General features: G+C 39.1%; 67 non-coding genes across 67 annotated transcripts; all 67 read right to left on the bottom strand.

Annotated features, from left to right (window-relative positions):
• Nucleotides 1–161: 161 nt before the first annotated feature.
• On the bottom strand, nt 162–243 carry Trnas-aga (transfer RNA serine (anticodon AGA)). The gene has a single exon. It is a non-coding gene; the product is annotated as a tRNA-Ser (tRNA).
• Nucleotides 244–459: 216 nt separating this feature from the next.
• Trnas-uga (transfer RNA serine (anticodon UGA)) lies at nt 460–541 on the bottom strand. The gene has a single exon. It is a non-coding gene; the product is annotated as a tRNA-Ser (tRNA).
• A 62-nt stretch (nt 542–603) lies between these two features.
• Nucleotides 604–685, bottom strand: Trnas-aga (transfer RNA serine (anticodon AGA)). Its single transcript has one exon. It is a non-coding gene; the product is annotated as a tRNA-Ser (tRNA).
• A 56-nt stretch (nt 686–741) lies between these two features.
• On the bottom strand, nt 742–823 carry Trnas-uga (transfer RNA serine (anticodon UGA)). Its single transcript has one exon. It is a non-coding gene; the product is annotated as a tRNA-Ser (tRNA).
• Nucleotides 824–884: 61 nt separating this feature from the next.
• Nucleotides 885–966, bottom strand: Trnas-aga (transfer RNA serine (anticodon AGA)). The gene has a single exon. It is a non-coding gene; the product is annotated as a tRNA-Ser (tRNA).
• A 216-nt stretch (nt 967–1,182) lies between these two features.
• On the bottom strand, nt 1,183–1,264 carry Trnas-aga (transfer RNA serine (anticodon AGA)). Its single transcript has one exon. It is a non-coding gene; the product is annotated as a tRNA-Ser (tRNA).
• A 205-nt stretch (nt 1,265–1,469) lies between these two features.
• Nucleotides 1,470–1,551, bottom strand: Trnas-uga (transfer RNA serine (anticodon UGA)). Its single transcript has one exon. It is a non-coding gene; the product is annotated as a tRNA-Ser (tRNA).
• Nucleotides 1,552–1,767: 216 nt separating this feature from the next.
• Trnas-aga (transfer RNA serine (anticodon AGA)) lies at nt 1,768–1,849 on the bottom strand. Its single transcript has one exon. It is a non-coding gene; the product is annotated as a tRNA-Ser (tRNA).
• A 360-nt stretch (nt 1,850–2,209) lies between these two features.
• On the bottom strand, nt 2,210–2,291 carry Trnas-uga (transfer RNA serine (anticodon UGA)). Its single transcript has one exon. It is a non-coding gene; the product is annotated as a tRNA-Ser (tRNA).
• Nucleotides 2,292–2,354: 63 nt separating this feature from the next.
• On the bottom strand, nt 2,355–2,436 carry Trnal-uaa (transfer RNA leucine (anticodon UAA)). The gene has a single exon. It is a non-coding gene; the product is annotated as a tRNA-Leu (tRNA).
• A 63-nt stretch (nt 2,437–2,499) lies between these two features.
• Trnas-aga (transfer RNA serine (anticodon AGA)) lies at nt 2,500–2,581 on the bottom strand. Its single transcript has one exon. It is a non-coding gene; the product is annotated as a tRNA-Ser (tRNA).
• Nucleotides 2,582–2,796: 215 nt separating this feature from the next.
• Nucleotides 2,797–2,878, bottom strand: Trnas-uga (transfer RNA serine (anticodon UGA)). Its single transcript has one exon. It is a non-coding gene; the product is annotated as a tRNA-Ser (tRNA).
• A 200-nt stretch (nt 2,879–3,078) lies between these two features.
• Trnas-uga (transfer RNA serine (anticodon UGA)) lies at nt 3,079–3,160 on the bottom strand. The gene has a single exon. It is a non-coding gene; the product is annotated as a tRNA-Ser (tRNA).
• A 61-nt stretch (nt 3,161–3,221) lies between these two features.
• On the bottom strand, nt 3,222–3,303 carry Trnas-aga (transfer RNA serine (anticodon AGA)). The gene has a single exon. It is a non-coding gene; the product is annotated as a tRNA-Ser (tRNA).
• A 216-nt stretch (nt 3,304–3,519) lies between these two features.
• On the bottom strand, nt 3,520–3,601 carry Trnas-aga (transfer RNA serine (anticodon AGA)). Its single transcript has one exon. It is a non-coding gene; the product is annotated as a tRNA-Ser (tRNA).
• Nucleotides 3,602–3,806: 205 nt separating this feature from the next.
• Nucleotides 3,807–3,888, bottom strand: Trnas-uga (transfer RNA serine (anticodon UGA)). Its single transcript has one exon. It is a non-coding gene; the product is annotated as a tRNA-Ser (tRNA).
• Nucleotides 3,889–4,104: 216 nt separating this feature from the next.
• Trnas-aga (transfer RNA serine (anticodon AGA)) lies at nt 4,105–4,186 on the bottom strand. The gene has a single exon. It is a non-coding gene; the product is annotated as a tRNA-Ser (tRNA).
• A 216-nt stretch (nt 4,187–4,402) lies between these two features.
• Trnas-aga (transfer RNA serine (anticodon AGA)) lies at nt 4,403–4,484 on the bottom strand. Its single transcript has one exon. It is a non-coding gene; the product is annotated as a tRNA-Ser (tRNA).
• Nucleotides 4,485–4,700: 216 nt separating this feature from the next.
• Nucleotides 4,701–4,782, bottom strand: Trnas-aga (transfer RNA serine (anticodon AGA)). Its single transcript has one exon. It is a non-coding gene; the product is annotated as a tRNA-Ser (tRNA).
• Nucleotides 4,783–5,135: 353 nt separating this feature from the next.
• Nucleotides 5,136–5,217, bottom strand: Trnas-uga (transfer RNA serine (anticodon UGA)). Its single transcript has one exon. It is a non-coding gene; the product is annotated as a tRNA-Ser (tRNA).
• A 361-nt stretch (nt 5,218–5,578) lies between these two features.
• Nucleotides 5,579–5,660, bottom strand: Trnas-uga (transfer RNA serine (anticodon UGA)). The gene has a single exon. It is a non-coding gene; the product is annotated as a tRNA-Ser (tRNA).
• Nucleotides 5,661–5,722: 62 nt separating this feature from the next.
• Nucleotides 5,723–5,803, bottom strand: Trnas-uga (transfer RNA serine (anticodon UGA)). Its single transcript has one exon. It is a non-coding gene; the product is annotated as a tRNA-Ser (tRNA).
• Nucleotides 5,804–5,864: 61 nt separating this feature from the next.
• Nucleotides 5,865–5,946, bottom strand: Trnas-uga (transfer RNA serine (anticodon UGA)). Its single transcript has one exon. It is a non-coding gene; the product is annotated as a tRNA-Ser (tRNA).
• Nucleotides 5,947–6,009: 63 nt separating this feature from the next.
• On the bottom strand, nt 6,010–6,091 carry Trnas-uga (transfer RNA serine (anticodon UGA)). The gene has a single exon. It is a non-coding gene; the product is annotated as a tRNA-Ser (tRNA).
• Nucleotides 6,092–6,154: 63 nt separating this feature from the next.
• Nucleotides 6,155–6,236, bottom strand: Trnas-uga (transfer RNA serine (anticodon UGA)). The gene has a single exon. It is a non-coding gene; the product is annotated as a tRNA-Ser (tRNA).
• Nucleotides 6,237–6,299: 63 nt separating this feature from the next.
• Trnas-uga (transfer RNA serine (anticodon UGA)) lies at nt 6,300–6,381 on the bottom strand. The gene has a single exon. It is a non-coding gene; the product is annotated as a tRNA-Ser (tRNA).
• Nucleotides 6,382–6,589: 208 nt separating this feature from the next.
• Trnas-aga (transfer RNA serine (anticodon AGA)) lies at nt 6,590–6,671 on the bottom strand. The gene has a single exon. It is a non-coding gene; the product is annotated as a tRNA-Ser (tRNA).
• Nucleotides 6,672–6,742: 71 nt separating this feature from the next.
• On the bottom strand, nt 6,743–6,824 carry Trnas-uga (transfer RNA serine (anticodon UGA)). The gene has a single exon. It is a non-coding gene; the product is annotated as a tRNA-Ser (tRNA).
• Nucleotides 6,825–6,887: 63 nt separating this feature from the next.
• Trnas-aga (transfer RNA serine (anticodon AGA)) lies at nt 6,888–6,969 on the bottom strand. Its single transcript has one exon. It is a non-coding gene; the product is annotated as a tRNA-Ser (tRNA).
• A 62-nt stretch (nt 6,970–7,031) lies between these two features.
• On the bottom strand, nt 7,032–7,113 carry Trnas-aga (transfer RNA serine (anticodon AGA)). Its single transcript has one exon. It is a non-coding gene; the product is annotated as a tRNA-Ser (tRNA).
• Nucleotides 7,114–7,176: 63 nt separating this feature from the next.
• On the bottom strand, nt 7,177–7,258 carry Trnas-uga (transfer RNA serine (anticodon UGA)). Its single transcript has one exon. It is a non-coding gene; the product is annotated as a tRNA-Ser (tRNA).
• Nucleotides 7,259–7,321: 63 nt separating this feature from the next.
• Trnas-uga (transfer RNA serine (anticodon UGA)) lies at nt 7,322–7,403 on the bottom strand. The gene has a single exon. It is a non-coding gene; the product is annotated as a tRNA-Ser (tRNA).
• A 63-nt stretch (nt 7,404–7,466) lies between these two features.
• On the bottom strand, nt 7,467–7,548 carry Trnas-uga (transfer RNA serine (anticodon UGA)). Its single transcript has one exon. It is a non-coding gene; the product is annotated as a tRNA-Ser (tRNA).
• A 63-nt stretch (nt 7,549–7,611) lies between these two features.
• On the bottom strand, nt 7,612–7,693 carry Trnas-uga (transfer RNA serine (anticodon UGA)). Its single transcript has one exon. It is a non-coding gene; the product is annotated as a tRNA-Ser (tRNA).
• Nucleotides 7,694–7,756: 63 nt separating this feature from the next.
• Nucleotides 7,757–7,838, bottom strand: Trnas-uga (transfer RNA serine (anticodon UGA)). The gene has a single exon. It is a non-coding gene; the product is annotated as a tRNA-Ser (tRNA).
• Nucleotides 7,839–8,046: 208 nt separating this feature from the next.
• Nucleotides 8,047–8,128, bottom strand: Trnas-aga (transfer RNA serine (anticodon AGA)). The gene has a single exon. It is a non-coding gene; the product is annotated as a tRNA-Ser (tRNA).
• Nucleotides 8,129–8,199: 71 nt separating this feature from the next.
• Nucleotides 8,200–8,281, bottom strand: Trnas-uga (transfer RNA serine (anticodon UGA)). The gene has a single exon. It is a non-coding gene; the product is annotated as a tRNA-Ser (tRNA).
• Nucleotides 8,282–8,344: 63 nt separating this feature from the next.
• Nucleotides 8,345–8,426, bottom strand: Trnas-aga (transfer RNA serine (anticodon AGA)). The gene has a single exon. It is a non-coding gene; the product is annotated as a tRNA-Ser (tRNA).
• Nucleotides 8,427–8,488: 62 nt separating this feature from the next.
• On the bottom strand, nt 8,489–8,570 carry Trnas-aga (transfer RNA serine (anticodon AGA)). Its single transcript has one exon. It is a non-coding gene; the product is annotated as a tRNA-Ser (tRNA).
• Nucleotides 8,571–8,633: 63 nt separating this feature from the next.
• On the bottom strand, nt 8,634–8,715 carry Trnas-uga (transfer RNA serine (anticodon UGA)). The gene has a single exon. It is a non-coding gene; the product is annotated as a tRNA-Ser (tRNA).
• A 63-nt stretch (nt 8,716–8,778) lies between these two features.
• Trnas-aga (transfer RNA serine (anticodon AGA)) lies at nt 8,779–8,860 on the bottom strand. Its single transcript has one exon. It is a non-coding gene; the product is annotated as a tRNA-Ser (tRNA).
• A 61-nt stretch (nt 8,861–8,921) lies between these two features.
• On the bottom strand, nt 8,922–9,003 carry Trnas-uga (transfer RNA serine (anticodon UGA)). Its single transcript has one exon. It is a non-coding gene; the product is annotated as a tRNA-Ser (tRNA).
• A 63-nt stretch (nt 9,004–9,066) lies between these two features.
• Trnas-uga (transfer RNA serine (anticodon UGA)) lies at nt 9,067–9,148 on the bottom strand. Its single transcript has one exon. It is a non-coding gene; the product is annotated as a tRNA-Ser (tRNA).
• A 63-nt stretch (nt 9,149–9,211) lies between these two features.
• On the bottom strand, nt 9,212–9,293 carry Trnas-uga (transfer RNA serine (anticodon UGA)). Its single transcript has one exon. It is a non-coding gene; the product is annotated as a tRNA-Ser (tRNA).
• A 63-nt stretch (nt 9,294–9,356) lies between these two features.
• Nucleotides 9,357–9,438, bottom strand: Trnas-uga (transfer RNA serine (anticodon UGA)). The gene has a single exon. It is a non-coding gene; the product is annotated as a tRNA-Ser (tRNA).
• Nucleotides 9,439–9,646: 208 nt separating this feature from the next.
• Trnas-aga (transfer RNA serine (anticodon AGA)) lies at nt 9,647–9,728 on the bottom strand. Its single transcript has one exon. It is a non-coding gene; the product is annotated as a tRNA-Ser (tRNA).
• Nucleotides 9,729–9,799: 71 nt separating this feature from the next.
• Nucleotides 9,800–9,881, bottom strand: Trnas-uga (transfer RNA serine (anticodon UGA)). The gene has a single exon. It is a non-coding gene; the product is annotated as a tRNA-Ser (tRNA).
• Nucleotides 9,882–9,944: 63 nt separating this feature from the next.
• Trnas-aga (transfer RNA serine (anticodon AGA)) lies at nt 9,945–10,026 on the bottom strand. The gene has a single exon. It is a non-coding gene; the product is annotated as a tRNA-Ser (tRNA).
• A 62-nt stretch (nt 10,027–10,088) lies between these two features.
• Nucleotides 10,089–10,170, bottom strand: Trnas-aga (transfer RNA serine (anticodon AGA)). The gene has a single exon. It is a non-coding gene; the product is annotated as a tRNA-Ser (tRNA).
• Nucleotides 10,171–10,226: 56 nt separating this feature from the next.
• Nucleotides 10,227–10,308, bottom strand: Trnas-uga (transfer RNA serine (anticodon UGA)). Its single transcript has one exon. It is a non-coding gene; the product is annotated as a tRNA-Ser (tRNA).
• Nucleotides 10,309–10,369: 61 nt separating this feature from the next.
• Trnas-uga (transfer RNA serine (anticodon UGA)) lies at nt 10,370–10,451 on the bottom strand. The gene has a single exon. It is a non-coding gene; the product is annotated as a tRNA-Ser (tRNA).
• Nucleotides 10,452–10,514: 63 nt separating this feature from the next.
• Nucleotides 10,515–10,596, bottom strand: Trnas-uga (transfer RNA serine (anticodon UGA)). Its single transcript has one exon. It is a non-coding gene; the product is annotated as a tRNA-Ser (tRNA).
• Nucleotides 10,597–10,667: 71 nt separating this feature from the next.
• Nucleotides 10,668–10,749, bottom strand: Trnas-uga (transfer RNA serine (anticodon UGA)). The gene has a single exon. It is a non-coding gene; the product is annotated as a tRNA-Ser (tRNA).
• Nucleotides 10,750–10,819: 70 nt separating this feature from the next.
• Trnas-uga (transfer RNA serine (anticodon UGA)) lies at nt 10,820–10,901 on the bottom strand. Its single transcript has one exon. It is a non-coding gene; the product is annotated as a tRNA-Ser (tRNA).
• Nucleotides 10,902–10,972: 71 nt separating this feature from the next.
• Trnas-uga (transfer RNA serine (anticodon UGA)) lies at nt 10,973–11,054 on the bottom strand. Its single transcript has one exon. It is a non-coding gene; the product is annotated as a tRNA-Ser (tRNA).
• A 62-nt stretch (nt 11,055–11,116) lies between these two features.
• Nucleotides 11,117–11,198, bottom strand: Trnas-aga (transfer RNA serine (anticodon AGA)). The gene has a single exon. It is a non-coding gene; the product is annotated as a tRNA-Ser (tRNA).
• Nucleotides 11,199–11,696: 498 nt separating this feature from the next.
• Trnas-gga (transfer RNA serine (anticodon GGA)) lies at nt 11,697–11,778 on the bottom strand. The gene has a single exon. It is a non-coding gene; the product is annotated as a tRNA-Ser (tRNA).
• A 63-nt stretch (nt 11,779–11,841) lies between these two features.
• Trnas-aga (transfer RNA serine (anticodon AGA)) lies at nt 11,842–11,923 on the bottom strand. The gene has a single exon. It is a non-coding gene; the product is annotated as a tRNA-Ser (tRNA).
• Nucleotides 11,924–11,979: 56 nt separating this feature from the next.
• On the bottom strand, nt 11,980–12,061 carry Trnas-uga (transfer RNA serine (anticodon UGA)). The gene has a single exon. It is a non-coding gene; the product is annotated as a tRNA-Ser (tRNA).
• Nucleotides 12,062–12,124: 63 nt separating this feature from the next.
• Trnas-uga (transfer RNA serine (anticodon UGA)) lies at nt 12,125–12,206 on the bottom strand. The gene has a single exon. It is a non-coding gene; the product is annotated as a tRNA-Ser (tRNA).
• Nucleotides 12,207–12,268: 62 nt separating this feature from the next.
• Trnas-aga (transfer RNA serine (anticodon AGA)) lies at nt 12,269–12,350 on the bottom strand. Its single transcript has one exon. It is a non-coding gene; the product is annotated as a tRNA-Ser (tRNA).
• A 62-nt stretch (nt 12,351–12,412) lies between these two features.
• Nucleotides 12,413–12,494, bottom strand: Trnas-uga (transfer RNA serine (anticodon UGA)). The gene has a single exon. It is a non-coding gene; the product is annotated as a tRNA-Ser (tRNA).
• A 216-nt stretch (nt 12,495–12,710) lies between these two features.
• Trnas-uga (transfer RNA serine (anticodon UGA)) lies at nt 12,711–12,792 on the bottom strand. The gene has a single exon. It is a non-coding gene; the product is annotated as a tRNA-Ser (tRNA).
• A 63-nt stretch (nt 12,793–12,855) lies between these two features.
• On the bottom strand, nt 12,856–12,937 carry Trnas-aga (transfer RNA serine (anticodon AGA)). The gene has a single exon. It is a non-coding gene; the product is annotated as a tRNA-Ser (tRNA).
• Nucleotides 12,938–13,290: 353 nt separating this feature from the next.
• On the bottom strand, nt 13,291–13,372 carry Trnas-aga (transfer RNA serine (anticodon AGA)). Its single transcript has one exon. It is a non-coding gene; the product is annotated as a tRNA-Ser (tRNA).
• A 63-nt stretch (nt 13,373–13,435) lies between these two features.
• Nucleotides 13,436–13,517, bottom strand: Trnas-aga (transfer RNA serine (anticodon AGA)). Its single transcript has one exon. It is a non-coding gene; the product is annotated as a tRNA-Ser (tRNA).
• Nucleotides 13,518–13,579: 62 nt separating this feature from the next.
• Nucleotides 13,580–13,661, bottom strand: Trnas-uga (transfer RNA serine (anticodon UGA)). Its single transcript has one exon. It is a non-coding gene; the product is annotated as a tRNA-Ser (tRNA).
• Between the last annotated feature and the right edge of the window lie 9 nt (nt 13,662–13,670).

Genomic DNA, 13,670 nt, shown 5'->3' with positions numbered 1-13,670 from the left:
TAAATAATCGTTGTCGGCAGGATTCGAACCTACGCGGGCAGAGAGCAACAGATTTCAAGTCTGTCGCCTTAACCACTCGGCCACGACAACTTATGTCAAAAAGAAACGAAAACAAATTGTCAAACTGTATTTTTGTCATTTTAAGAATTAAAATAAATATTCGTTGTCGGCAGGATTCGAACCTACGCGGGCAGAGCCCAACAGATTTCTAGTATGTCGCCTTAACCACTCGGCCACGACAACTTATGTCAAAAAGAAATGAAAACAAATTGTATTTTTGTCACTTTAAGAATTAAAATAAATATTCGTTGTAGGCAGGATTCGAACCTAGGCGGGCAGAGCCCAACAGATTTCAAGTCTGTCGCCTTAACCACTCGGCCACGACAACTTATTTCAAAAAGAAACGAAAACAAATTGTCAAACTGTATTTGTGTCATTTTAAGAATTAAAATAAATATTCGTTGTCGGCAGGATTCGAACCTACGCGGGCAGAGCCCAACAGATTTCAAGTCTGTCGCCTTAACCACTCGGCCACGACAACTTATTTCAAAATGAAACCAAAAAAATTGTATTTTTGCCACTTTAAGAATTAAAATAAATATTCGTTGTCGGCAGGATTCGAACCTACGCGGGCAGAGCCCAACAGATTTCTAGTCTGTCGCCCTAACCACTCGGCCACGACAACTATAAAGAAACAAAAAAAAATGTATTTTTGTCACTTCACGAATTATAATAAATATTCGTTGTCGGCAGGATTCGAACCTACGCGGGCAGAGCCCAACAGATTTCAAGTCTGTCGCCTTAACCACTCGGCCACGACAACTTATGTGAAAATGAAACAAAAACAATTTGTATTTTTGTCACTTTAAAAATAAAAATCAAATCGTTGTCGGCAGGATTCGAACCTACGCGGGCAGAGCCCAACAGATTTCTAGTCTTTCGCCTTAACCACTCGGCCACGACAACTTATTTCAAAATAAAACAAAAACAAATTGTATTTTGGCCACTTTAAGAAATAAAATAAATATTCGTTGTAGGCAGGATTCCAACCTACGCGGGCAGAGCCCAACAGATTTCAAGTCTGTCGCCTTAACCACTCGGCCGCGACAACTTATGTGAAAATGAAACGAAAACAAATTGTCAAACTGTATTTTTGTCATTTTAAGAATTAAAATAAATATTCGTTGTCGGCAGGATTCGAACATACGCGGGCAGAGCCCAACAGATTTCTAGTCTGTCGCCTTAACCACTCGGCCACGACAACTTATGTCATAAAGAAACAAAAAAAAATGTATTTTTGCCACTTTAAGAATTATAATAAATATTCGTTGTCGGCAGGATTCGAACCTATGCGGGCAGAGCTCAACAGATTTCAAGTTTGTCGCCTTAACCACTCGGCCACGACAACTTATGTGAAAATGAAACAAAAACAATTTGTATTTTTGCCACTTTAAAAATAAAAATCAAATCGTTGTCGGCAGGATTCGAACCTACGCGGGCAGAGCCCAACAGATTTCAAGTCTGTCGCCTTAACCACTCGGCCACGACAACTTTTGTCAAAAATAAACAAAAACAAATTGTATTTTTGTCACTTTAAGGATTAAAATAAATATTCGTTGTCGCCAGGATTCGAACCTACGCGGGCAGAGCGCAACAGATTTCAAGTCTGTCGCCTTAACCACTCGGCCACGACAACTTTTGTCAAAAAGAAACGAAAACAAATTGTCAAACTGTATTTTTGTCATTTTAAGAATTAAAATAAATATTCGTTGTCGGCAGGATTCGAACCTACGCGGGCAGAGCCCAACAGATTTCTAGTATGTCGCCTTAACCACTCGGCCACGACAACTTATGTCAAAAAGAAATGAAAACAAATTGTATTTTTGTCACTTTAAGAATTAAAATAAATATTCGTTGTAGACAGGATTCGAACCTACGCGGGCAGAGCCCAACAGATTTCAAGTCTGTCGCCTTAACCACTCGGCCACGACAACTTATTTCAAAAAGAAACGAAAACAAATTGTCAAACTGTATTTTTGTCATTTTAAGAATTAAAATAAATATTCGTTGTCGGCAGGATTCGAACCTACGCGGGCAGAGCCCAACAGATTTCAAGTCTGTCGCTTTAACCTCTCGGCCACGACAACTTTTGTCAAAATGAAACAAAAAAAAATGTATTTTTGTCACTTTAAGAATTAAAATAAATTTTCGTTGTCGGCAGGATTCGAACCTACGAGGGCAGAGCCCAACAGATTTCAAGTCTGTCGCCTTAACCACTCGGCCACGACAACTTATATCAATAAGAAACAAAAACAAATTGTATTTTTGTCACTTTAAGAATTAAAATAAATTTTCGTTGTCGGCAGGATTCGAACCTACGAGGGCAGAGCCCAACAGATTTTAAGTCTGTCGCCTTAACCACTCGGCCACGACAACTTATGTCAATAGGAAACAAAAACAAATTGTATTTTTGTCACTTTAAGAAATAAAATAAATATTCGTTGTCGGCAGGATTCGAACCTACGCGGGCAGAGCCCAACAGATTTCTAGTATGTCGCCTTAACCACTCGGCCACGACAACGTATTTCAAAAAGAAACAAAAAAAATTGTATTTTTGCCACTTTAAGAATTAAAATAAATATTCGTTGTAGGCAGGATTCGAACCTACGCAGGCAGAACCCAACAGATTTCAAGTCTGTCGCCTTAACCACTCGGCCACGACAACTTATTTCAATAAGAAACGAAAACAAATTGTCAAACTGTATTTTTGTCATTTTAAGAATTAAAATAAATATTCGTTGTAGGCAGGATTCGAACCTACGCGGGCAGAGCCCAACAGATTTCAAGTCTGTCGCCTTAACCACTCGGCCACGACAACTTGTTTCAAAATTAAACCAAAAAAATTGTATTTTTGCCACTTTAAGAATTAAAATAAATATTCGTTGTCGGCAGGATTCGAACCTACGCGGGCAGAGCCCAACAGATTTCTAGTCTGTCGCCCTAACTACTCGGCCACGACAACTATAAAGAAACAAAAAAAAATGTATTTTTGTCACTTCAAGAATTATAATAAATATTCGTTGTCGGCAGGATTCGAACCTACGCGGGCAGAGCCCAACAGATTTCAAGTCTGTCGCCTTAACCACTCGGCCACGACAACTTATGTGAAAATGAAACAAAAACAATTTGTATTTTTGTCACTTTAAAAATAAAAATCAAATCGTTGTCGGCAGGATTCGAACCTACGCGGGCAGAGCCCAACAGATTTCTAGTCTGTCGCCTTAACCACTCGGCCACGACAACTTATTTCAAAATAAAACAAAAACAAATTGTATTTTGGCCACTTTAAGAAATAAAATAAATATTCGTTGTAGGCAGGATTCCAACCTACGCGGGCAGAGCCCAACAGATTTCAAGTCTGTCGCCTTAACCACTCGGCCACGACAACTTATGTGAAAATGAAACGAAAACAAATTGTCAAACTGTATTTTTGTCATTTTAAGAATTAAAATAAATATTCGTTGTCGGCAGGATTCGAACATACGCGGGCAGAGCCCAACAGATTTCTAGTCTGTCGCCTTAACCACTCGGCCACGACAACTTATGTCATAAAGAAACAAAAAAAAATGTATTTTTGCCACTTTAAGAATTATAATAAATATTCGTTGTCGGCAGGATTCGAACCTATGCGGGCAGAGCTCAACAGATTTCAAGTTTGTCGCCTTAACCACTCGGCCACGACAACTTATGTGAAAATGAAACAAAAACAATTTGTATTTTTGCCACTTTAAAAATAAAAATCAAATCGTTGTCGGCAGGATTCGAACCTACGCGGGCAGAGCCCAACAGATTTCAAGTCTGTCGCCTTAACCACTCGGCCACGACAACTTTTGTCAAAAATAAACAAAAACAAATTGTATTTTTGTCACTTTAAGGATTAAAATAAATATTCGTTGTCGCCAGGATTCGAACCTACGCGGGCAGAGCGCAACAGATTTCAAGTCTGTCGCCTTAACCACTCGGCCACGACAACTTATGTCAAAAAGAAACGAAAACAAATTGTCAAACTGTATTTTTGTCATTTTAAGAATTAAAATAAATATTCGTTGTCGGCAGGATTCGAACCTACGCGGGCAGAGCCCAACAGATTTCTAGTATGTCGCCTTAACCACTCGGCCACGACAACTTATGTCAAAAAGAAATGAAAACAAATTGTATTTTTGTCACTTTAAGAATTAAAATAAATATTCGTTGTAGACAGGATTCGAACCTACGCGGGCAGAGCCCAACAGATTTCAAGTCTGTCGCCTTAACCACTCGGCCACGACAACTTATTTCAAAAAGAAACGAAAACAAATTGTCAAACTGTATTTTTGTCATTTTAAGAATTAAAATAAATATTCGTTGTCGGCAGGATTCGAACCTACGCGGGCAGAGCCCAACAGATTTCTAGTCTGTCGCCTTAACCACTCGGCCACGACAACTTATTTCAAAAAGAAATGAAAACAAATTGTATTTTTGTCACTTTAAGAATTAAAATAAATATTCGTTGTAGGCAGGATTCGAACCTAGGCGGGCAGAGCCCAACAGATTTCAAGTCTGTCGCTTTAACCACTCGGCCACGACAACTTATTTCAAAAAGAAACGAAAACAAATTGTCAAACTGTATTTTTGTCATTTTAAGAATTAAAATAAATATTCGTTGTCGGCAGGATTCGAACCTACGCGGGCAGAGCCCAACAGATTTCTAGTCTGTCGCCTTAACCACTCGGCCACGACAACTTATTTCAAAAAGAAATGAAAACAAATTGTATTTTTGTCACTTTAAGAATTAAAATAAATATTCGTTGTCGGCAGGATTCGAACCTACGCGGGCAGAGCGCAACAGATTTCTAGTCTGTCGCCTTAACCACTCGGCCACGACAACTTATTTCAAAAAGAAATGAAAACAAATTGTATTTTTGTCACTTTAAGAATTAAAATAAATATTCGTTGTAGGCAGGATTCGAACCTAGGCGGGCAGAGCCCAACAGATTTCAAGTCTGTCGCCTTAACCACTCGGCCACGACAACTTTTGTCAAAAAGAAACAAAATCAAATTGTATTTTTGCCACTTTAAGAATTAAAATAAATATTCGTTGTCGGCAGGATTCGAACCTACGCGGGCAGAGCCCAAAAGATTTCAAGTCTGTCGCCTTAACCACTCGGCCACGACAACTTATTTCAAAATGAAACAAAAACAAATTGTATTTTTGCCACTTTAAGAAATAAAATAAATATTCGTTGTAGGCAGGATTCCAACCTACGCGGGCAGAGCCCAACAGATTTCAAGTCTGTCGCCTTAACCACTCGGCCACGACAACTTATTTCAAAATGAAACTAAAACCAATTGTATTTTTGCCACTTTAAGAATTAAAATAAATATTCGTTGTAGGCAGGATTCCAACCTACGCGGGCAGAGCCCAACAGATTTCAAGTCTGTCGCCTTAACCACTCGGCCACGACAACTTATTTCAAAAAGAAACGAAAACAAATTGTCAAACTGTATTTTTGTCATTTTAAGAATTAAAATAAATATTCGTTGTAGGCAGGATTCGAACCTACGCGGGCAGAGCCCAACAGATTTCAAGTCTGTCGCCTTAACCACTCGGCCACGACAACTTATTTCAAAATGAAACCAAAAAAATTGTATTTTTGCCACTTTAAGAATTAAAATAAATATTCGTTGTCGGCAGGATTCGAACCTACGCGGCAGAGCCCAACAGATTTCAAGTCTGTCGCCTTAACCACTCGGCCACGACAACTTATGTGAAAATGAAACAAAAACAATTTGTATTTTTGTCACTTTAAAAATAAAAATCAAATCGTTGTCGGCAGGATTCGAACCTACGCGGGCAGAGCCCAACAGATTTCAAGTCTGTCGCCTTAACCACTCGGCCACGACAACTTTTGTCAAAAAGAAACAAAAACAAATTGTATTTTTGTCACTTTAAGAATTAAAATAAATATTCGTTGTCGACAGGATTCGAACCTACGCGGGCAGAGGCCTACAGATTTCAAGTCTGTCGCCTTAACCACTCGGCCACGACAACTTATGTCAATAGGAAACAAAACCAAATTGTATTTTTGTCACTTTAAGAATTAAAATAAATATTCGTTGTCGGCAGGATTCGAACCTACGCGGGCAGAGGCCTACAGATTTCAAGTCTGTCGCCTTAACCACTCGGCCACGACAACTTATGTCAAAAAGAAATGAAAACAAATTGTATTTTTGTCACTTTAAGAATTAAAATAAATATTCGTTGTCGGCAGGATTCGAACCTACGCGGGCAGAGCCCAACAGATTTCAAGTCTGTCGCCTTAACCACTCGGCCACGACAACTTATGTCAATAGGAAACAAAAACAAATTGTATTTTTGCCACTTTAAGAATTAAAATAAATTTTCGTTGTCGGCAGGATTAGAACCTACGCGGGCAGAGGCCTACAGATTTCAAGTCTGTCGCCTTAACCACTCGGCCACGACAACTTATGTCAATAGGAAACAAAAACAAATTGTATTTTTGTCACTTTAAGAATTAAAATAAATATTCGTTGTCGGCAGGATTCGAACCTACGCGGGCAGAGCCCAACAGATTTCTAGTATGTCGCCTTAACCACTCGGCCACGACAACTTATTTCAAAATGAAACAAAAACCAATTGTCAAACTGTATTTTTGTCATTTTAAGAATTAAAATAAATATTCGTTGTCGGCAGGATTCGAACCTACGCGGGCAGAGCCCAACAGATTTCAAGTCTGTCGCCTTAACCACTCGGCCACGACAACTTTTGTCAAAAAGAAACAAAAACAAATTGTATTTTTGCCACTTTAAGAATTAAAATAAATATTCGTTGTCGGCAGGATTCGAACCTACGCGGGCAGAGCCCAACAGATTTCTAGTATGTCGCCTTAACCACTCGGCCACGACAACTTATTTCAAAATGAAACAAAAAAAATTGTATTTTTGCCACTTTAAGAATTAAAATAAATATTCGTTGTCGGCAGGATTCGAACCTACGCGGGCAGAGCCCAACAGATTTCTAGTCTGTTGCCCTAACCACTCGGCCACGACAACTTTTGTCAAAAAGAAACAAAAACAAATTGTATTTTTGTCACTTTAAGAATTAAAATAAATATTCGTTGTCGACAGGATTCGAACCTACGCGGGCAGAGGCCTACAGATTTCAAGTCTGTCGCCTTAACCACTCGGCCACGACAACTTATGTCAAAAAGAAACAAAAACAAATTGTATTTTTGTCACTTTAAGAATTAAAATAAATATTCGTTGTCGGCAGGATTCGAACCTACGCGGGCAGAGGCCTACAGATTTCAAGTCTGTCGCCTTAACCACTCGGCCACGACAACTTATGTCAAAAAGAAACAAAAACAAATTGTATTTTTGTCACTTTAAGAATTAAAATAAATATTCGTTGTCGACAGGATTCGAACCTACGCGGGCAGAGGCCTACAGATTTCAAGTCTGTCGCCTTAACCACTCGGCCACGACAACTTATGTCAATAGGAAACAAAACCAAATTGTATTTTTGTCACTTTAAGAATTAAAATAAATATTCGTTGTCGGCAGGATTCGAACCTACGCGGGCAGAGGCCTACAGATTTCAAGTCTGTCGCCTTAACCACTCGGCCACGACAACTTATGTCAAAAAGAAATGAAAACAAATTGTATTTTTGTCACTTTAAGAATTAAAATAAATATTCGTTGTCGGCAGGATTCGAACCTACGCGGGCAGAGCCCAACAGATTTCAAGTCTGTCGCCTTAACCACTCGGCCACGACAACTTATGTCAATAGGAAACAAAAACAAATTGTATTTTTGCCACTTTAAGAATTAAAATAAATTTTCGTTGTCGGCAGGATTAGAACCTACGCGGGCAGAGGCCTACAGATTTCAAGTCTGTCGCCTTAACCACTCGGCCACGACAACTTATGTCAATAGGAAACAAAAACAAATTGTATTTTTGTCACTTTAAGAATTAAAATAAATATTCGTTGTCGGCAGGATTCGAACCTACGCGGGCAGAGCCCAACAGATTTCTAGTATGTCGCCTTAACCACTCGGCCACGACAACTTATTTCAAAATGAAACAAAAACCAATTGTCAAACTGTATTTTTGTCATTTTAAGAATTAAAATAAATATTCGTTGTCGGCAGGATTCGAACCTACGCGGGCAGAGCCCAACAGATTTCAAGTCTGTCGCCTTAACCACTCGGCCACGACAACTTTTGTCAAAAAGAAACAAAAACAAATTGTATTTTTGCCACTTTAAGAATTAAAATAAATATTCGTTGTCGGCAGGATTCGAACCTACGCGGGCAGAGCCCAACAGATTTCTAGTATGTCGCCTTAACCACTCGGCCACGACAACTTATTTCAAAATGAAACAAAAAAAATTGTATTTTTGCCACTTTAAGAATTAAAATAAATATTCGTTGTCGGCAGGATTCGAACCTACGCGGGCAGAGCCCAACAGATTTCTAGTCTGTTGCCCTAACCACTCGGCCACGACAACTTTTGTCAAAAAGAAACAAAAACAAATTGTATTTTTGTCACTTTAAGAATTAAAATAAATATTCGTTGTCGACAGGATTCGAACCTACGCGGGCAGAGGCCTACAGATTTCAAGTCTGTCGCCTTAACCACTCGGCCACGACAACTTATGTCAAAAAGAAACAAAAACAAATTGTATTTTTGTCACTTTAAGAATTAAAATAAATATTCGTTGTCGGCAGGATTCGAACCTACGCGGGCAGAGCCCAACAGATTTCTAGTATGTCGCCTTAACCACTCGGCCACGACAACTTTTGTCAAAAAGAAACAAAAACAAATTGTATTTTTGTCACTTTAAAAATAAAAATCAAATCGTTGTCGGCAGGATTCGAACCTACGCGGGCAGAGCCCAACAGATTTCAAGTCTGTCGCCTTAACCACTCGGCCACGACAACTTTTGTCAAAAAGAAACAAAAACAAATTGTATTTTTGTCACTTTAAGAATTAAAATAAATATTCGTTGTCGACAGGATTCGAACCTACGCGGGCAGAGGCCTACAGATTTCAAGTCTGTCGCCTTAACCACTCGGCCACGACAACTTATGTCAATAGGAAACAAAACCAAATTGTATTTTTGTCACTTTAAGAATTAAAATAAATATTCGTTGTCGGCAGGATTCGAACCTACGCGGGCAGAGGCCTACAGATTTCAAGTCTGTCGCCTTAACCACTCGGCCACGACAACTTATGTCAAAAAGAAATGAAAACAAATTGTATTTTTGTCACTTTAAGAATTAAAATAAATATTCGTTGTCGGCAGGATTCGAACCTACGCGGGCAGAGCCCAACAGATTTCAAGTCTGTCGCCTTAACCACTCGGCCACGACAACTTATGTCAATAGGAAACAAAAACAAATTGTATTTTTGCCACTTTAAGAATTAAAATAAATTTTCGTTGTCGGCAGGATTAGAACCTACGCGGGCAGAGGCCTACAGATTTCAAGTCTGTCGCCTTAACCACTCGGCCACGACAACTTATGTCAATAGGAAACAAAAACAAATTGTATTTTTGTCACTTTAAGAATTAAAATAAATATTCGTTGTCGGCAGGATTCGAACCTACGCGGGCAGAGCCCAACAGATTTCTAGTATGTCGCCTTAACCACTCGGCCACGACAACTTATTTCAAAATGAAACAAAAACCAATTGTCAAACTGTATTTTTGTCATTTTAAGAATTAAAATAAATATTCGTTGTCGGCAGGATTCGAACCTACGCGGGCAGAGCCCAACAGATTTCAAGTCTGTCGCCTTAACCACTCGGCCACGACAACTTTTGTCAAAAAGAAACAAAAACAAATTGTATTTTTGCCACTTTAAGAATTAAAATAAATATTCGTTGTCGGCAGGATTCGAACCTACGCGGGCAGAGCCCAACAGATTTCTAGTATGTCGCCTTAACCACTCGGCCACGACAACTTATTTCAAAATGAAACAAAAAAAATTGTATTTTTGCCACTTTAAGAATTAAAATAAATATTCGTTGTCGGCAGGATTCGAACCTACGCGGGCAGAGCCCAACAGATTTCTAGTCTGTTGCCCTAACCACTCGGCCACGACAACTATAAAGAAACAAAAAAAAATGTATTTTTCCCACTTTAAGAATTAAAATAAATATTCGTTGTCGGCAGGATTCGAACCTACGCGGGCAGAGCCCAACAGATTTCAAGTCTGTCGCCTTAACCACTCGGCCACGACAACTTATGTGAAAATGAAACAAAAACAATTTGTATTTTTGTCACTTTAAAAATAAAAATCAAATCGTTGTCGGCAGGATTCGAACCTACGCGGGCAGAGCCCAAAAGATTTCAAGTCTGTCGCCTTAACCACTCGGCCACGACAACTTTTGTCAAAAAGAAACAAAAACAAATTGTATTTTTGTCACTCTAAGAATTAAAATAAATATTCGTTGTCGGCAGGATTCGAACCTACGCGGGCAGACCGCAACAGATTTCAAGTCTGTCGCCTTAACCACTCGGCCACGACAACTTATGTCAAAAAGAAACAAAAACAAATTGTCAAACTGTATTTTTGTCATTTTAAGAATTAAAATAAATATTCGTTGTCGGCAGGATTCGAACCTACGCGGGCAGAGCCCAACAGATTTCAAGTCTGTCGCCTTAACCACTCGGCCACGACAACTTATGTCAAAAAGAAACAAAAACAAATTGTCAAACCGTATTTTGTCATTTTAAGAATTAAAATAAATATTCGTTGTCGGCATGATTCGAACCTACGCGGGCAGAGCCCAACAGATTTCAAGTCTGTCGCCTTAACCACTCGGCCACGACAACTTATGTCAAAAAGAAACAAAAACAAATTGTCAAACTGTATTTTTGTCATTTTAAGAATTAAAATAAATATTCGTTGTCGGCAGGATTCGAACCTACGCGGGCAGACCGCAACAGATTTCAAGTCTGTCGCCTTAACCACTCGGCCACGACAACTTATGTCAATAAGAAAAAAAAACAAATTGTATTTTTTCACTTTAAGAATTAAAATAAATATTCGTTGTCGGCATGATTCGAACCTACGCGGGCAGAGCCCAACAGATTTCTAGTCTGTCGCCTTAACCACTCGGCCACGACAACTTATGTCAAAAAGAAACAAAAACAAATTGTATTTTTGTCACTTTAAGAATTAAAATAAATATTCGTTGTCGGCAGGATTCGAACCTGCGCGGGCAGAGCCCAACAGATTTCAAGTCTGTCGCCTTAACCACACGGCCACGAAAACTTTTGTCAAACAGAAACAAAAACAAATTGTATTTTTGCCACTTTAAGAATTAAAATAAATATTCGTTGTCGACAGGATTCGAACCTACGCGGGCAGAGCCCAACAGATTTCTAGTATGTCGCCTTAACCACTCGGCCACGACAACTTTTTCAAAATGAAATAAAAAAAAAATTGTATTTTTGCCACTTTAAGAATTATAATAAATATTCGTTGTCGGCAGGATTCGAACCTACGCGGGCAGAGCCCAACAGATTTCAAGTCTGTACCCTTAACCACTCGGCCACGACAACTTTTGTCAAAAACAAACAAAAACAAATTGTATTTTTGTCACTTTAAGAATTAAAATAAATATTCGTTGTAGGCAGGATTCGAACCTACGCGGGCAGAGCCCAACAGATTTCCAGTCTGTCGCCTTAACCACTCGGCCACGACAACTTATGTCAATTAGAAACAAAAACAAATTGTATTTTTGTCACTTTAAGAATTAAAATAAATATTCGTTGTCGGCAGGATTCGAACCTACGCGGGCAGAGCCCAACAGATTTCTAGTATGTCGCCTTAACCACTCGGCCACGACAACTATAAAGAAACAAAAAAAAATGTATTTTTGCCACTTTAAGAATTAAAATAAATATTCGTTGTCGGCAGGATTCGAACCTACGCGGGCAGAGCCCAACAGATTTCAAGTCTGTCGCCTTAACCACTCGGCCACGACAACTTACGTCAATGAGAAAAAAAAACAAATTGTATTTTTGTCACTTTAAGAATTAAAATAAATATTCGTTGTCGGCAGGATTCGAACCTACGCGGGCAGAGCCCAACAGATTTCAAGTCTGTCGCCTTAACCACTCGGCCACGACAAGTTATTTCAAAATGAAACAAAAGAAATTGTATTTTTGCCACTTTAAGAATTAAAATAAATATTCGTTGTCGGCAGGATTCGAACCTACGCGGGCAGAGCCCAACAGATTTCTAGTCTGTCGCCTTAACCACTCGGCCACGACAACTTATGTTATAAAGAAACAAAAAAAAATGTATTTTTGCCACTTTAAGAATTATAATAAATATTCGTTGTCGGCAGGATTCGAACCTACGCGGGCAGAGCCCAACAGATTTCAAGTCTGTCGCCTTAACCACTCGGCCACGACAACTTTTGTCAAAAAGAAACAAAAACAAATTGTATTTTTGTCACTTTAAGAATTAAAATAAATATTCGTTGTCGGCAGGATTCGAACCTACGCGGGCAGAGCGCAATAGATTTCAAGTCTGTCGCCTTAACCACTCGGCCACGACAACTTATGTCAAAAAGAAACGAAAACAAATTGTCAAACTGTATTTTTGTCATTTTAAGAATTAAAATAAATATTCGTTGTCGGCAGGATTCGAACCTACGCGGGCAGAGCCCAACAGATTTCAAGTATGTCGCCTTAACCACTCGGCCACGACAACTTATGTCAATAAGAAAAAAAAACAAATTGTATTTTTGTCACTCTAAGAATTAAAATATATATTCGTTGTCCGCAGGATTCGAACCTACACGGGCAGAGCCCAACAGATTTCTAGTCTGTCGCCTTAACCACTCGGCCACGACAACTTATGTCAAAAAGAAACAAAAACAAATTGTATTTTTGCCACTTTAAGAATTAAAATAAATATTCGTTGTCGGCAGGATTCGAACCTACGCGGGCAGAGCCCAACATATTTCTAGTTTGTCGCCTTAACCACTCGGCCACGACAACTTATGTCAAAAAGAAACAAAAACAAATTGTATTTTTGCCACTTTAAGAATTAAAATAAATATTCGTTGTCGGCAGGATTCGAACCTACGCGGGCAGAGCCCAACAGATTTCAAGAATGTCGCCTAAACCACTCGGCCACGACAACTTATATCAATAAGAAAAAAAAACAAATTGTATTTTTGTCACTCTAAGAATTAAAATAAATATTCGTTGTCGGCAGGATTCGAACCTACGCGGGCAGAGCCGAACAGATTTCTAGTCTGTCGCCTTAACCACTCGGCCACGACAACTTATGTCAAAAAGAAACAAAAACAAATTGTATTTTTGCCACTTTAAGAATTAAAATAAATATTCGTTGTCGGCAGGATTCGAACCTACGCGGGCAGAGCCGAACAGATTTCTAGTCTGTCGCCTTAACCACTCGGCCACGACAACTTATGTCAATAGGAAACAAAAACAAATTGTATTTTTGCCACTTTAAGAATTAAAATAATTTTCGTTGTCGGCAGGATTCGAACCTACGCGGGCAGAGCCCAACAGATTTCAAGTCTGTCGCCTTAACCACTCGGCCACGACAACTTATGTCAA

This window comes from Ascidiella aspersa, chromosome 2 (genome assembly GCF_963924565.1).
Source record: "Ascidiella aspersa chromosome 2, kaAscAspe10.2, whole genome shotgun sequence".
In the NCBI taxonomy this organism is placed as follows: domain Eukaryota; kingdom Metazoa; phylum Chordata; class Ascidiacea; order Phlebobranchia; family Ascidiidae; genus Ascidiella; species Ascidiella aspersa.
The sequence above is the reverse complement of the archived record's forward strand: the minus strand, read 5'-3'. Positions and strand labels throughout refer to the sequence as shown.